This window comes from Trichosurus vulpecula, chromosome 6, assembly GCF_011100635.1.
Source record: "Trichosurus vulpecula isolate mTriVul1 chromosome 6, mTriVul1.pri, whole genome shotgun sequence".
NCBI classification, from domain to species: Eukaryota; Metazoa; Chordata; class Mammalia; order Diprotodontia; family Phalangeridae; genus Trichosurus; species Trichosurus vulpecula.
Genome location: NC_050578.1, coordinates 177112644 through 177128724, shown reverse-complemented (window position 1 = coordinate 177128724; position 16081 = coordinate 177112644). Strand labels below are relative to the sequence as shown.

The following is a 16081-nucleotide window of genomic DNA, read 5'->3' as shown; positions in this document are numbered from 1 at the left end:
GATGAACTCTGGACATTTCTTCTAGTTGGCATCTCTTTTATGGAATGGTGTGACATCAGAGATACTCAGAACAAATTATGGAATATGGTTTCCAATGTATGTGATTTGTACAATTGTTGGGTCACATGTTGATTGGCTTCTTCGGATAAAGTGAGATTTTGTGGCAACCCCATGAAAATGTTAAACACATACACATTTACGATTTCTACCAAATAAAAAAAACTGATTTAAAGTGGTAGGAAAGTAGATTTCACAGGCAAAAAAGGGAAATCAGAGTTAGTTGCCAACTTTGCCAACTGAGGCTATGCAGCTTGTAGACAATCTGCTGATACAGATGGTAGCTACTACAGTCTTTGGCTCCATAATCTGTTGGTTAAGAAGACCCAGAACAAGGCAACTTCTTTGAGAGGAACATGGAGAAAATACATCGACCTCATTAAATTAAGAAAATTTCCACTGGGAAAATTTTTTTGAGAATTTCACCTTTATGTGCAGTTTTCTATGGAAGAATGCTGCAAGTACAGCCATTATTTAGAAAAAGAAATTTATTAAATGCAGGGCAGTTAAATGGCAAAGTGGATTGGGAGGGTCTGGAGTCAGGAAGATTCCTCTTTGCAAGTTCAAATCCAGCTTCAGACACTTATTAGCGGTGTCACCCTAGGCAAGTCCCTTAATCCTGTTTACCTCTCATCTATAAATAAAATGAGCTGCAGAAGGAAATGGCAAACCACTCAAATGGGGTCATGAGGTGTTCAACATGACTGAAAAACAACTAAACAACAACAAATTTTGTTAAATGCATAGCCAAGTTATTCCACTTTCTTCAAGGTTCCTCAGGTTGGCAAGTAGAAGAAAGCCTCTGATGACAAAACCTTGATGCTCCATCTATAGAACTGAATATTTTCATTAGCATTATATATAATTTGGTATTTTATGTATCACTATCAACAACAAACATTAATAAGGCCTTATTGTGTACTAGGCATTATGTTGCAAGGCATAAAAGGCCTATTGTGAAATGCTTACTTTTTTATAGTAAGAAGAGAATAAGGATAAACAAAATCAACTACACATTGGAACAACACTTAGAGCATTAGTCCTTCATATTATTCAGAGCAAAATTTACAAATAAGATCCATTCTACCCATCTCACAAATTGCAATGACCAATAGCCAAGCACACAATTATTAGACAAGGTGATGTATATCTAATCTCACTTGGAAATCTGCTTCCTAAGTTCTTCATCTAACTACCTATGCCAGAAGATCTAATGTGATAAGGAAACTATTACCCATACCCACTAGTGAAAGTCAGTTCACATTGAAGTTTTAAATGCATAATGAGCACTAAACCGAAGTTCTCTGATGGGGGATAATAATTCATTTAGGGTCAAACAGGTATGAGGCAAAAATAAATACAGACAAAACATGGGCTCTGAATTCAATTTAGCATAAACTCTAGAATATAAATCATCACTTCTTTGTCAAAATATTTAAGGAGAATTAAACATATCACTGTATGGAATTTAATTGCAGCTTGTGGTTGGAGTTGGATGCTTTGTAAGAATTCTAGAAAAACAGAATTTTAGATTACTACAACTGGATGGCAGATCACTTAGAGGTCACAAATAGATAACTGTTTTGCAAAATAAACCAACTTGTACATTTAGTAGATTGCTTAAGGTACCATTTTATGCAATGGTAATAGATTATGGTATTGTATAGTCCTACAAATGACACCTAGTGCTCCTTCCACCAGCTACATGTTTGTCTATTGGTAAGCTTGTTTTTCTAGGACCTATTGCTCAATATTATTTACTTCTCTCCAAGGATTTGCTTGACTGCTTCTGTATTACACACTCTATTTTCTAGACTTAATGTTTCTTACAAAGATAGACATCATCATATATATTCTCCTAAGCTATAAGTAGCAAAGAAGATAGAGGTCCCTATAGGCAAAACTACTGCTGTCTAACATGGCTGCATTTAAGGACTGTATATATGATTACCTGTGGACACTATAGGAAGCTAGTGATTTTGCAGAATTTATGTGGATATAGAGATTATCCTTGTGTGATCAAAGATAGGATTTAAAGTGTCTCCCACCTTTCCACAAGGAGGTAGTAGACAAGAGGCACAGAATGACAGATACATTCTAGATTTAGTCAATGTGTTTAACTTTTGCTTGTTTGTATTTGCTCCAAATGAAAGTTCTATGGGATCACGAGAACTCAGTAGGAAATGACAGTAATATTTAAAATAGAGAAATGGATCATTAGTGTGTGTGTTCATCTTTTGTAGGTAGATAAGTATGCAGACCAAGGACATGTGATTTCCTCAGCCAGTGAGCCCTCTTTACCTAGGAAGAATACAGCCTGACTATGAATTATGAATCTAACACTTGGGAGTTGCCTGAGGCACATGCACATTCAATCACTTGTCCAAGATCACACAGGTAACTAAATGTCTGAGGAAGAATTTGAAATTCAGTCTCTTCATGCCAGGGCAGCTAAGAGAATCAGTGAATAAGGTGCTGGGCCTGGAATCAAGACCTGAGTTCAAATATCACTTCAGAACCCTAATACCTGAGTGATCCTGGGCAAGTCACTTATACCTGTTTGCCTCTGTTTCTTCATCTACAAAATGAGTTGGAGAAGGAAACGGCAAACAAATCCAGTATCTTTGCTAAGAAAATGTCAAAATGGGGTCATGACGAGTTAGATACGACTGAAATGACTAAACTCTTCCTGACTACAAGTCTAAAATACTATCCACTCCACCATGAGATCTCTTTGTTTTGCAACATATGGTAGGATGATACATAAAGTTTACTTATTGCTTACCCTCCCTAAAGAGACTGCCCCCTACACACACAAATCCCCAGAGGCCATCAGAATTTTCTCTCTAGTGGAATATAACAACAGTGGCTTTATATAGGTTTTCACACATACAACTTCACATTCATTCTGACAAGATTAATTGAAAAAAATAAAAATAGAATGATATTCCCAAAAACATTTTCCCAAATGTATCAGTTAAATATTTGAAATCTGATCTTAGAATGTCATGATTTGTGGTTCTAGTCTCTATTAATCAGGCAGGTGGAGTACATGCTAGGGATGGGAGGCCCAAGTACTTGAACAGTATGCCTGTAATAAAATGACGTCTTGCTTTTTGGAGATATTTGCATTACATTACATAATAATAGAATCAGAATTTTAGAGTTGGAGAGTCCTCAACAACCATCTTTTTCCAACCCATACCTGCAAAATAATACCCTCCACAACATACCTAATAAGTGATCATCCACCTTTTTCTTCAAGATTCCCATTAGAAGGGAACCCATTACCTTCCAATATAGCCAATTTTACTTTTGATATCTCTAATTATCACAAAGATTTTCCTGACATCAAATCTAAACGTGTTTCTTCGCAACTCCTATTTTTTGTTCCTGACTCTGCACCCTGGGGCCAAATAGAACATGTTAAATGCCTCTTCTGTACAACAGCCTTTAAAATACTAGCAGACAGTTATCATGTCCCCCTTGAGTCTTCTCTGCCAAACACCCTCAGTTTCTATAATTGATCCTAACAGGGTACAGATTTTAAAAAATCTGACTTCATTTCCTAAATGTCAAGACTCTGAAATATTTGGATAGTGTGTTAGTGTGTCTTCTGAGAAATCTATATGCCAACGCAAAAGCTGCAACCTCAGGCACAGGCTTGCCAGAGGAAAGTGGGTCAGGCCCAGAAGTTGCTATCAAAGACACACTTGTTGAACTTGTAATACAAATTTAGTGTAACTGTAATCACCACAGAACTATTCATGTGCCTTAAGATTTCCAAAAGAATGCATATTAACTTATTAAAATTCCCAAGGGACACACAAGCACACATTCAAGAGCATGCGCACGTGCGCACACATGCACACAGATACACAACAGCATAAGAAAAGCCCTTCCAATAACAAGAGTTCTCAGAGTTCCAATACATTGTTAGAAAGAAAACTCACCTTGCTTACTTCCTTTCCTTCTAGCCAACATCGTCAGCTTTGTATTATAAGAACCAACAACTCAGGAGCCTGATTTAGGTCTGTTTTTATAAGTTGGCATTAAGAAGCCTCAATGGGAGAGGGAGGTGTTTCCTCATCAGAAATACTGGCAACAGGTGCCACTCCTTCTTCACCCGCCCCGCCCCACCCCCGCCTCTAATCCCCCATCATTTGGCCAGCAGTGATAGTGGCAAATTGCTCACAAGGTGTAAATCATATTATGATGAAGAAAACAACAATAACCACAACGATAATTACAACAACCACAAGAACTACAATGCTGGACTTGGGTACGAAGACCCAAGTCCCAGCCCTATCTCTGGCACAAACTATGCTACCTTGGATATGTCACTTTTTTAACCACTCAGACTGACATTCCTCATCTGCAAAATGTGGATGTGGGACTAAATGATGTCTAAGTACCTCTGAGTTTGACATTTCTATTACTCTGTCACTTTAGGCCATCTAATGGCCAACTAATGACTGTGAAGCACCTTGTGACTGACTGTAGATGAGTCACTTAACCCTTCAGTGTCTCAAGCAAGCCTAGAAGACTCCAAGTTACACAATACTTGCCAATCTTTATAAGTACGGGGAGTTTCAGCTGCAGCAATTTACACTAATGAAGTCATAAGAGTAAGGGAGGAAAGCAACAACCTATTATATGTTCTAGTATGTATATACTTATTAGTTACTTATTCTTAGCAAAGTTATATGCTATTGTTCTTTTTTCTAATTGTTTGATTTATACAACTCTTGTATCCAAAATCAACTTGGAAGACACTTGGGGATCAGATACTTCTTTCCTTTTACCTTCCCTCAAAGCCTATCACTTTTCCTTGCTTACTTCATAGAGCAGGTTTATAACAAATGCTTCTTTACTGACTGAATAGGATGACAACAGAAGAGAATTGTTCAAATGACCATAATAATTACAATCACTTGAACAATTCATCCTTGTGTATGATGTGTATAATATGTATTGTGTGTGTCTATATGTAGTCATGTAAGGCTTTACACTTTTCAAATTGTTTTAATTATATTTTCTCACATCACACTAACAAAATTGTGATGAAGTTGGAGTTGCCATTGTAATGGATTGGAACTATTGATACCATCTGTCTCTTTGCATGCCCTTTCTAAAACAAAGACTGGAGGATCTCTAAAATCCTATATAGCACTAGATCAAGGGGTCTTTCTTTAAAAAAATGTCTTTGGCAATCTCGTGATGCTTAGAAATCCCTTCTCAGAATAATGTTTTTAATGTATAAAATAAAATAATTTATTATAAAGGGAATCCATTCATGGAAATACAGTTATCAATTTTTTTAAGGGCAGGGATACGAGGTTAATAACCCTTAGAACCTATTCTCTGTCTCTCTGTCTCCCTCTCTGTCTCTGTGTCTCCCTCTCTGTCTCTGTCTCTCTCATCCATTTATCTATATGTGTGCATACACTACTGATATGAATACATACAAATACACACACATACATACATGCACATACATAAAGGGCGGCTGGGTGGTGTAGTGAATAGAGCACCATGCCTGGAGTCAGTAAGACCTAAGCTCAAATCTGGCCTTAGACACTTACTAACTATGTTAACCTGGGCAAGTCACTTAACTTTGTTCACCCCAGCTCCTCGTTTGGAAAATGAACTGGAGAAGAAAATGTCCACCCACTCAAGTATTTTTTCCAAGAAAATCTTAAATGAGGTCACTTAGAGTTAGGCACAACTGAAACTGAACAACAACAAAAAACATACATACACACAAACATATCTGTATCACGTAGATATGTATATTACAAATACATATTTGATTCAAAAATATCCTTTAACATTATTTCTCAGAAATCTTTAAATTTTAAAAAATATGAGATTAAAAATGAAATCATTACATAAGAATATAGTAATTTATCCACATATTTAAGTGTTATGAATGGACATTTTAAAGGACATTGTTAATCAAGTATATATGTATATAATACACATATGTATATATGATACATATGTACATATGATTAATTCAAGATTATTATTTTAAATGACCACATATAATATTTAAGCGCAAAAAATAAAATAAAACATATAGGCTTACAAAGAAACAAAGTATTTTAGAATACATTCATGAAGACATTAAAAGAAGAACAGATTCACAGACTCCAGTTAAGAACCCCTAATCTAGAGCCCATAATATATACAAATACAGATGTGTATATATTATATATAATTTCATTTAAACATTATGTATGTGATTAAATGATGCTTTAAAAATAAGTATAAGTATAAACACATGTATTATACATATTATATCTTACATATACATATTTTATACACAAGTATTACATATAATATATTCATACGTGTGTAGAAACACACACTTGATTAAAAAAATGTCATTTAAAGTGATCACTCAAAAAAATCCAAATATCATTCAGGGGATTAAATTCATCCTCTAAAGCCAAAACACACCACACCTAGTAAATCTAGCCTCCTAAGTACAGATGAGATTATTTAGTTCAAAAAAGAAATACACATAATAAAACATTTTATATCTGCTACCTGGTTCAAGATTGACAGCTTGTAACTATTTGGAAGATAAAAAGAACATACAGTTATTGCTCCCAGAAATGAAATGTATTGAACTAGCTTAAAAATAATCTAGATTTTTTAAAAAGGTGATATGAAATGAAGTTGGCTGATTATAAGTTTTTATTATAAATGTGCCTCTTTGAAGATTCTGAACTAGTATCATATGTGTCCTAATAGCTGAAATTTGAAAAGCACAAAAAGCCAAGTCTTTCCAACATTTAACAAATCCAGTCAAACCAAAAGAGTATGATTATTGAAAAACAGGTAATAGGAATAAATATTTGAATCTAAGTACTGTACCCTCACATTACATGGATAAATCACATATACATCAAAGGGAAATACAACCTCTACATATTTACATATCTTATTTCCAGGGCTATAAAATTAATTAGTTGCAAAGAGTGGAGTGATTAATTGGTTAATATTTATAATTCATAACAGAAGCCTTAAATATGGTGATTGTAGCAATTTAGAACTAGATGTCTTCAATTTTCTTATGATTCACTGATTGAAAAATTACAATAAAGTAATTTAAAACTCTGAATTAATATATTTTAGTCAACATGTTTTTAGAATGAATAAATTCTCAAGTGAACAAAGTCAGAAAGAAATCATTTCATAAGAACATTGTGCCATATCATGAGACACAGATGTTATCCATAAGAATACATTTTTTAAAACATCCTAAATTCTATATCATTTTAGAATCAATTATTTTCTTTTCCAAAACAAAATATAAGAGACAAACCTAGATATTTTGTCCAGGTCATTGTAAAATCTGTGCCCCTAGTTCTTCTAGGAAAACATGTAAATTGAGGAACCTGGAATAAATGAAAATGACCATGTAGAAGAATTTTCGGATCACTTTGTTTCTGCATGAGCCAGGCACTGTGCAAAGTGCTAGGGATACAAAGAAAGGCAAACAAGAAATCCGTGCTCTAAAGGAGCCCACACATTATTGGGGAAAACAACATACACAAAATGATGTTTAAACAAGATATATACAAAACTGAATAGGAAGTTGTCACAGAATAAAGGTACTAAGATTATGGATGACTGGTAATGACTTCTTTCAAAAGGTAGGATTTTTTCTTGAGACATAGAGACAAGTCAAGGATCCTAGGAAGGAGAAATGAGAGACTTCCATGCCTTGGAGACAAGCCAATGTAAATCCCAGAAATCAGGAGGTGGAATTTCATATACAAGCAATGACAAGGAGGATAGTATCACTGGATGGCAGAGTATATGGAGAGGAGCAAGGTATAGGAAGACTGTAAAGTCAAGGAGTATGGTAATGAAGCACATAGAAAATTAGACAGGATCATATATTTGATCCTCGAGGCAAAAAGGAGGCTCTGGATTTTATCAATTAAGGGACTAACATGGTCAGACCTGTGCTTTAGGAAAAACGATTTAACAAGTGACTGGAAGATAGACTGGATTGGGGAGAGGCTTGACAAGGAGACCAACCACCTGACTACTACAATACTCCAGATGTGAAAGCCTAGGCTAAGGTGGTGCCAGTGTCAGAGAAGAAAATGATGCATATATAACTAGAGATTCTGCAGAAGAATTGACAGGACTTGGCAACTGATTAGACATGGGAGAGGTGTGAAAGAGAGTGAGAAGTAAAGGACAACACTTAGGTTTACAGCCTGGGTAACTAGCAGGATGATAACTCCCTCAAAAATAATAGAGAAGGTCAGAAAGGGAGAAAGAATGAGGGAAGATAAGGACTTCAGTATTGGACAAATTTAAGATATGTGTGATAAATCCAGTTTGAGATGTCTGCGAGGTAGCTAGAGATGTGAAACTGGAGACTGGGTGAGAGGCTAGGACTAGGGTCATACATATAGAAATTATAATTAAAACTATGAGAACTAATGAGACTACCAAGTGAAATAGTATAGAGGGAGACAGAGTCTAAAGACATGCTCACAGTTAGTGGGCATGCCCTGGATGAAGTTCCAACAAAGGATACCAAGAGGTCAGATGGGTAAGAGGAGAATAAGGACAGAATAAGGTCATGGAAACCTAGAGAGAAGAAAGTGTCAAGAAAAAAAATGTGATAGTGCCAAAGGCTGCAGGGAGGTCAATAAGAATGAGCATTGAGGAGAAAAAAACTATTATATTCAGCATAATTTGTAATTTTGGAGAAAGCAGATTTTGTTGCAAGAAGAAGTCAGAATCCAGACTGCAAAGACTTAAGAAGAGAATAAAAGTAAAAGAAGTGGAGACATCTATTGCAGATGGATTTCTCACACATTTAGCCACAAAACGGAGGGAAGATATAAAAAAGATAACTAGTGGGATGCATGGATCAAGTTAAGGGTTTTTTTGAGGACAGATATATTTGTAGACATTAGGGAAGCAACCACCAAAAAGGGGTTATTGATTATTGAGACAGTAGGTGTGATAAAGAGCAAAATTTGCTGAAGAAGATGGGATGGAATCACTTGTGCATGTACATGTACAGGTGTTTGCCTGGGCAGGGGAAAGGATCAGGTATTTATTTGAAACAGGTGTGAAAAAGGAGATAGGTGCAGAATAAGGGAGAAGAGGGAGCTTTCTGCAAATGGCCCAAAGGTTTTCAGCTGAGAAGTTGGAAGAAGGGGAAGCCATGAGGGGCTTGAGGAAAATGAAAAGGTTTGGGAAAACCACTGTGGTGTATGGGATAGTGAATCAATTAGGGAGGCATGAAAACATTGACTTTCCAAAGTGAGGGTCCAGGTGAGATTATGTAACACAAATTTGTAAAGCATCCAGTCAGCACAATTTCATTGTGCATTCAATTATCTCCTGCTTAATTGAGCAACCTGTGTATAAGAACAAAGGCAGCAGAGGTAGCAGTAATCAAAGGCTGGGGCAAGGCTAAGGCTAAGGCTTGCTCTTCAATAAGATAAAAAGTCAAGGTACTTAAGAAAAGAGGGCAGTTTAGAATTGAACTAGTTTAGCAAGGCACCAAGTGGGTAAGAAAAGACACCATAAAATGGTGCAAGGGTTGTGACCTAGAATAGAACTAAGGTGGGACAGATTGGAAGTTATGGTAAGGAGGAAGAACTAAGTATGGAGTTAGGTAAAGGGAGAGATGGAATGACAATAGATTATGATGAAATTATAATTCTTGTGGGTGATAGCAAGATAAAGGGCATAATCATTTCTGCAGGTAAGTATGACAGGGCAGAGGAGTAAGACATGGAAAATGAACAATGAATTGGGAGCTTAGAATTTTTGAAGGAGTATTAACATGTATTTTGAAGTTCCCTAGAATTAAGGCAGGGGTTGGTGTCTGTGTGAAAAAGATTGTGAGCCAGGAACTAAAATAGTTGAAAAAGGAAGGAGAATAAAGTAAATTATCACTTTTTGCAGATGATATGATGATTTGCTTAGAGAATCCTAGAGAATCAAGTAAAAAGCTACTTGAAAAAATAAACAACTTTAGCAAAGTGGCAGGATATTAAATAAATGCACATAAATCCTCAGCATTCCTATATATTATTAACAAAGCCCAACAGCAAGAGATAGAAGGAGAAATTCCATTTAAAGTTACTGTAGACACTATAAAATATTTGGGAGTCTACCTGCCAAGACAAACCCAGGGCCTCTATCAACACTTTTCACACAAATAAAGTCAGATCTAACTAAATGGAAAAACATCAGTTGCTCATGGTTAGGATGAGCTAATATAATAAAAATGACAATTTTACCTAAATTAATTTATTTATTCAGTGCCATACCAATCAAACTACCAAAAAATTATTTTACAGAGCTGGATAAAATAATAACAAAATTCATCTGGAAGAACAAGAGGTCCAGAATATCTAGGCAATTAATGAAAAGAAATGCTAGGGAAGGTGGCCTAGCCATAACAGATATTAAGCTGTACTATAAAGCAGCAGTCATCAAAACTACTTGGTACTGGCTAAGAAACACAGTGGTGGATCAGTGGAATAAGTTAGGTACACAAGACCCAGTAGTCAACAAATATAGCAATCTACTCTTTGATAAACCCAAGGAATCCCGCTTCTGGGCTAAGAATTCACTATTTCACAATAACTGCTGGGAAAATTGGAAAATGGTAGGGCAGAAACTGGGCATAGACCAATATCTTACACCATATACCAAAATAAAGTCAAAATGGGTTCATGATTTAGGAATAAAGGCTGATACTATAAGCAGTTTTGGAGAGCAAGAAATAGTTTACCTATTAGATTTATGGGAAAAGAAAGAATTCATGACACAACAAGAGATAGAGAGCATTACAAAGTGCAAAATGGATCATTTTGATTGTTAAACTGAAAAGTTTTTGTATAAAAAGCCAAAGCAACAAAAATTAGGAGGGAAGAAGAAAACTGGGAGAAAATCTTTACAACCAGTGTCTCTGATAAAGGCCTCATCTCTAAAATATACAGTGAACTGAGCCAAATTTATTGGAATACAAGTCATTCTCCAATTGAGAAATGGTCAAAGGATATGAACAGGCAGTTTCAGAGGAAGAAATTAAAGCTATCCGAGGGCATATGAAAAAATGCCCCAAATCACTACTGATTAGAGAAATCAAAACAACTTTAGGTACCACATCTCTCCTGTCAGATTGCCTAACATGACAAAACAGGAAAATGATAAATGCTAGAGAGGATGTAGGAAAATTGGAACAGCTACATTGTTGGTGGAATTGTGGACTCATCCAGCCATTCTGGAGAGCAATTTGGAACTATGGCCAAAGGGCTATAAAAATGTGCATACCCTTTGATCCAGAAATACCACTTCTAGGGCTGTATTCCAAAGAGATCACACAAGTGGGGAAGGGACCTATATGTACAAAAATATTTATAGCAGCTCTTTTTGAGGTAGCAAAGAATTGGAAATCAAGGGGCTACCGATCAATTGGGGAATGGCTGAATATGTTGGGGTATGTAAATGTAATGGAATGCTACTGTGCTATAAGAAATGGGGAAGATATGGACTTCAAAATAACCTGAAAAAACCTACATGATATAATGCTGAGTGAGAGGAGCAGAACCAGGAGAACATTGTATGCAACCACAGATATATTGATTCTGTGATGACTAACTTTGATAGACTTGGCTCTTTTCAGCAATACAAGGTTTAAAGACAGTCCCAAATGACTCACGATGGAGAGAGCTGTCTACATCCAGAGAAAGAACTATGGAGTCTGAATGCAGATTGAGGCAAACTGTTTGTTCTTTTCTCTTTTTGCCCCTCTTTTTTTTATTTTGTTTCTTCTTTCTCATGATTCATTCCATTGGTCATAATTCTTCTTTACAACTTGACTATTGTGTAAATAAGTTTAATGCGAAAGTATATGTAGAAGATATATAAGATTCCATGCTGTCTTGGGGGGGAAGAGGGAAGGGAGGGAGGGGAAGAAAATCTGGAACTCCAAAACATGCAGAACTGAGTGTTGTAAACTAAAAATAAAAAATCTTAATTTTATAAAAAGGAGAGTGTCTTTGAAGTCTGTATGCAAAAGCCACATGAATCTTGATTGGATAATAGATATAGACTGAAGGAACCTCAGAGGTTAAAAGGTGACTGGGATAGCAGTAAAGGGAGAACCAAGTGGCAATTGGAAACAAGGAGTATGCCAATTTTCCCACCAGGGAATAGCCAGTGAATCAGGTAGTATGAGTGAAAGTACAGCAAGTGCTGGAAAGAATAGCCAAGGAAACTGTCCTCAGAAGGGAACAGCATGTCAGTGAGTGTAAGAAGAGGAGTGAGAGAGTAAGAAAAAGGTTTAAGATCTGGGAATAAGGGAGCAGTCAGTGGAGGATGTAGAAAGGTGTTTGAACAATGATAATTGGTGGTTGAGAATCACTTGGATGGAGTAGAAATGTCATTCATTAAGGAATGAGTTCAAGTAGTTTGTCACTGTCCATAGAGGTTCACAATATTGTTTAGCCATCATCTTAGCCACCCCTCAGTTTGGTGGTTATAGTACTATGTCTGAGAACATATGTGTTTGAATTTGTGAGAGTGCTTGTGAATGTTGGGAGAGCCAGAGTGGCAGTTAGCTAAATACACTAGGAAGAATATGAGGATAGATGGCTGTTAAAGAAAGTGATTTCTGTAGATAACATGAATATCTTGTTTCAGCCCTGAGAACCACTTTCTAGTTAAATTAGTATTCTGTCTTTAAAGAGAGTAATTCTAGATACTTCTAAGGAAAGCACAAAATTTTACTCCACAAGTATGAAGTTCTAAAAACTTAGCCAATAGGAAATTTCCTCTTGTCTTCAGCTAATAGCATCTAAATAAAGAGATTCCTTTTACATACTTCCCCAGTTTATCTTTCAGTATATTATGAAGTAAAAGACATTCTTACATCTTTACATCTATATATTTATAGGAAATCAGGAAAGAAAATGTTAGGTGAGAGTGTTACAGGTGATGAAATCATCTACCAGAGTACAAATCAAAAATACATTTATTAACTGATTAAATGTTAGTACTCACATATACATGCTGAGATGCATAAAAGTAGAATATTTGTATATGTGGGGATGAATTGAAACACACAGCTGCATGCAACTGTTAGTTACTGCTTCAGGGATGTACTTCCAAATTCGGTGTCCCTAAGAACAATGCCAGCAGTTTGCTGGTAAATATTTAACTATCAGCTCTCTGCAAAAAGAAAATAAAATATGCATGCACAACACACTTTTAGCTTTAATTTTCAGTATTAAAATTTCCTCCATAACATTTTTAAATCTAGACAATCGATAATGCAATAAATCAAGCATGAATTTATAATATTACTGACTTCAACATGGAAACTTTAACACGTGGATTTCTCATGCTAGTTCAAGTTGGCTCTATTACACCCTGGTAATGGTGAAACTAATTAGCTCCTGAGTGTGAGGAAGGAAAAATCATGGGCTGAAAATGGATTTGCCATCACAGTGACTTCAGTTTGTGTGTAGAAAAGTAATGTGAGAGAAAGACAATGAATTCCAACATGTATAAGTGAGACTCTAGAGCTTATGATCCCCTTACTTCTTTTCTTCTGCCCCCCCCAACCTGGTTTGTGAGTAGATGAAAAGTATTAGAAGTGAAACTATAGGTGGAGTTGATCTAATGATGTAGGTGAATATTGGAAAGACATTCTGTAAGTCAAGGCAAAATCTGTAGCCCCAGCAATTGTATAGACTCAGCGAGCACAATGCTTAGGGTATTGGAATATACTAAAGGTAGTAGTCCCCTCCCACCCTCACCTACCTCATCCAATAATACCAGTGTTGGGGAACTGTGATAAGAAAGTATGTTACATTCTGTATTGGAAGCCTATCTGAATGGTAAACTTCTGAGTTCCTCTGGTCTTCACAGGAAAGAAACAATGTGAGGAGACAAGTTGGGTTTAGAAAAGTTGACTTAAAATTGTGCTTGAGAGAAATCTCCTTGACTATAATAGGGCCTGTAACATTTGTGGCAAAATTAACTTATTCATGTACCTCTGCTGAGCTGAAAGTGCAACCTATACTTATCTCCATGGAATTCTATCCTATTTCTGTATATTTCACAAATGAATTTGAATTAAGGAACTTAGGTTGTTTCTACACTGATCTGGCTCAGCTACAGTGGTAGACTCTATGTTGGAATAATTTATTTTTCAGGGTGAGTTTTTATTTCCCATCGCTTCACCCTCTCATTGTGGTATGGCAGCCCTTTATCAGTCGGACCAGCTTCTAATTTGAGGTATTTCACTAGCTGTTTACTTGAAGCTCAGGAAGTTACGTTTATGTTCTGAGTCACTAGCTGTAAAACGAGGATAAGGATAACACACCTTCTCATCCTCCCTTCCAGGAATTCTGTGAGGATGAAATAATATCAGTCACATGAACTCAGAGTTTACACTCCAATCACTGTACACATCAAATGTAATTATTATGGTGGAAAGGTGTAAATGTGAAAACCATGGCCTAGGAGGAAGGAGCTCTGTATTCTAGTCCCAGTTCTGTCATTCACTGGTTGTGTTTCCTTCGACAAGTCACTAAACCTTTTGGATCTTAATTCTTTATCCTGTAAAATAAGAGTATTGTGCTCTTTGGTGAAGGTATCGCAGGCTGCACCCGCGTAGAGTCGGCAGTCCCTGCCTCTCCTCCTCCTGACTCACCACTGTTCGCTCTCACCGAGGAATAAGTCGGTCAGGAAGCCGCTCCACTGTCATGGCATTCAAAGACACCGGCAAGACCCTTGTGGAGCCCGAAGTGGCCATTCACCGGATCCGTATCACCCTCACCAGCCGCAATGTGAAATCACTCGAGAAAGTGTGTGCTGACCTAATCAGAGGAGCCAAAGAAAAGAACTTGAAAGTGAAGGGACCTGTTCAAATGCCCACCAAGACACTTGGGATCACAACTAGAAAAACTCCTTGCGGTGAAGGTTCGAAGATTGGGATCGGTTCCAGATGAGAATCCACAAACGCCTTATTGATTTGCACAGTCCTTCTGAAATTGTTAAACAGATCACATCTATCAGCATTGAACCAGGTGTAGAAGTTGAAGTCACCATTGCAGATGCCTAACCAATCATTTCTTTTAATAAATTGATTGCAACTATTAAAAAAAATAAGAGTATTGTAGGCATGAAATGAAAGTCTAATGATCCTGTTAATGAGCACTGAAACCAAAGAAGTTCCATTTTGGAACCTGAATTATCTATCTTAGTTGCTTCATTAATCAAACAAATATGATAATTGCCCAAATAATCACACATCAAAAAAAAATATAGACTCATAACTGGAGGAGGAGACCTTAACAATCATCTTATCTAATCTCTTCCTTTTATAGATGTATTAATTAAGTCCCAGAGAGGGAAAGTGACTTAAATAAAGTGATACAGCAATTAAGTGCAGAACTAGGATTTCAATCCAGGTTTTGTGTCTCAAGTGTTAATTCATTTTCCAGTACATCAGCTTGAAACCCTTTGAAGCTAGGGTCTCTAAAGCTTTTTGATCTTGCAAGCTACAAGTCAAAGAATTTTGAGCCTATTTCTCCAATATGTTTATATTTGCTTATAAAACTTATAAAAGTACTATTATTACTATACATAATTGTTGGTATATAAATCAAATGGAATTTTTAAAATGAGCTAAAGATGAAATAATGTTTGATCGTAGAGCCAAGAGGAAGTGACTAGAATTTAATGAGTAGGGAAGTGACACTATGAGATCTACTCTTTAGGAAAATCACTTAGACTATGGTGTGGAAGATGGATTAAAGATGAAATGTACAGGAAGCTAAGAGATCATTAGGACTCTACTGAAATTTTGTAGGAGAGAAGTGATGAGGACCTGTTCTAGGGTTGTGGCAGTATAAGAAAGAAAGAGCCAGAGAGCTGGAGCCAAGACGGCAGAGAGAAGCCAGGAAGTTGCCTGAGCTCTCCCCAGTTTCCCCAGAAACAATGTTAAATCAAA

The 16081-nt window shown here is 36.4% G+C and overlaps 1 pseudogene; it reads left to right on the top strand.

Annotated features, from left to right (window-relative positions):
• The first annotated feature begins 14776 nt into the window (after positions 1-14776).
• On the top strand, positions 14777-15234 carry LOC118854035 (annotated as a pseudogene).
• Positions 15235-16081: the final 847 nt, after the last annotated feature.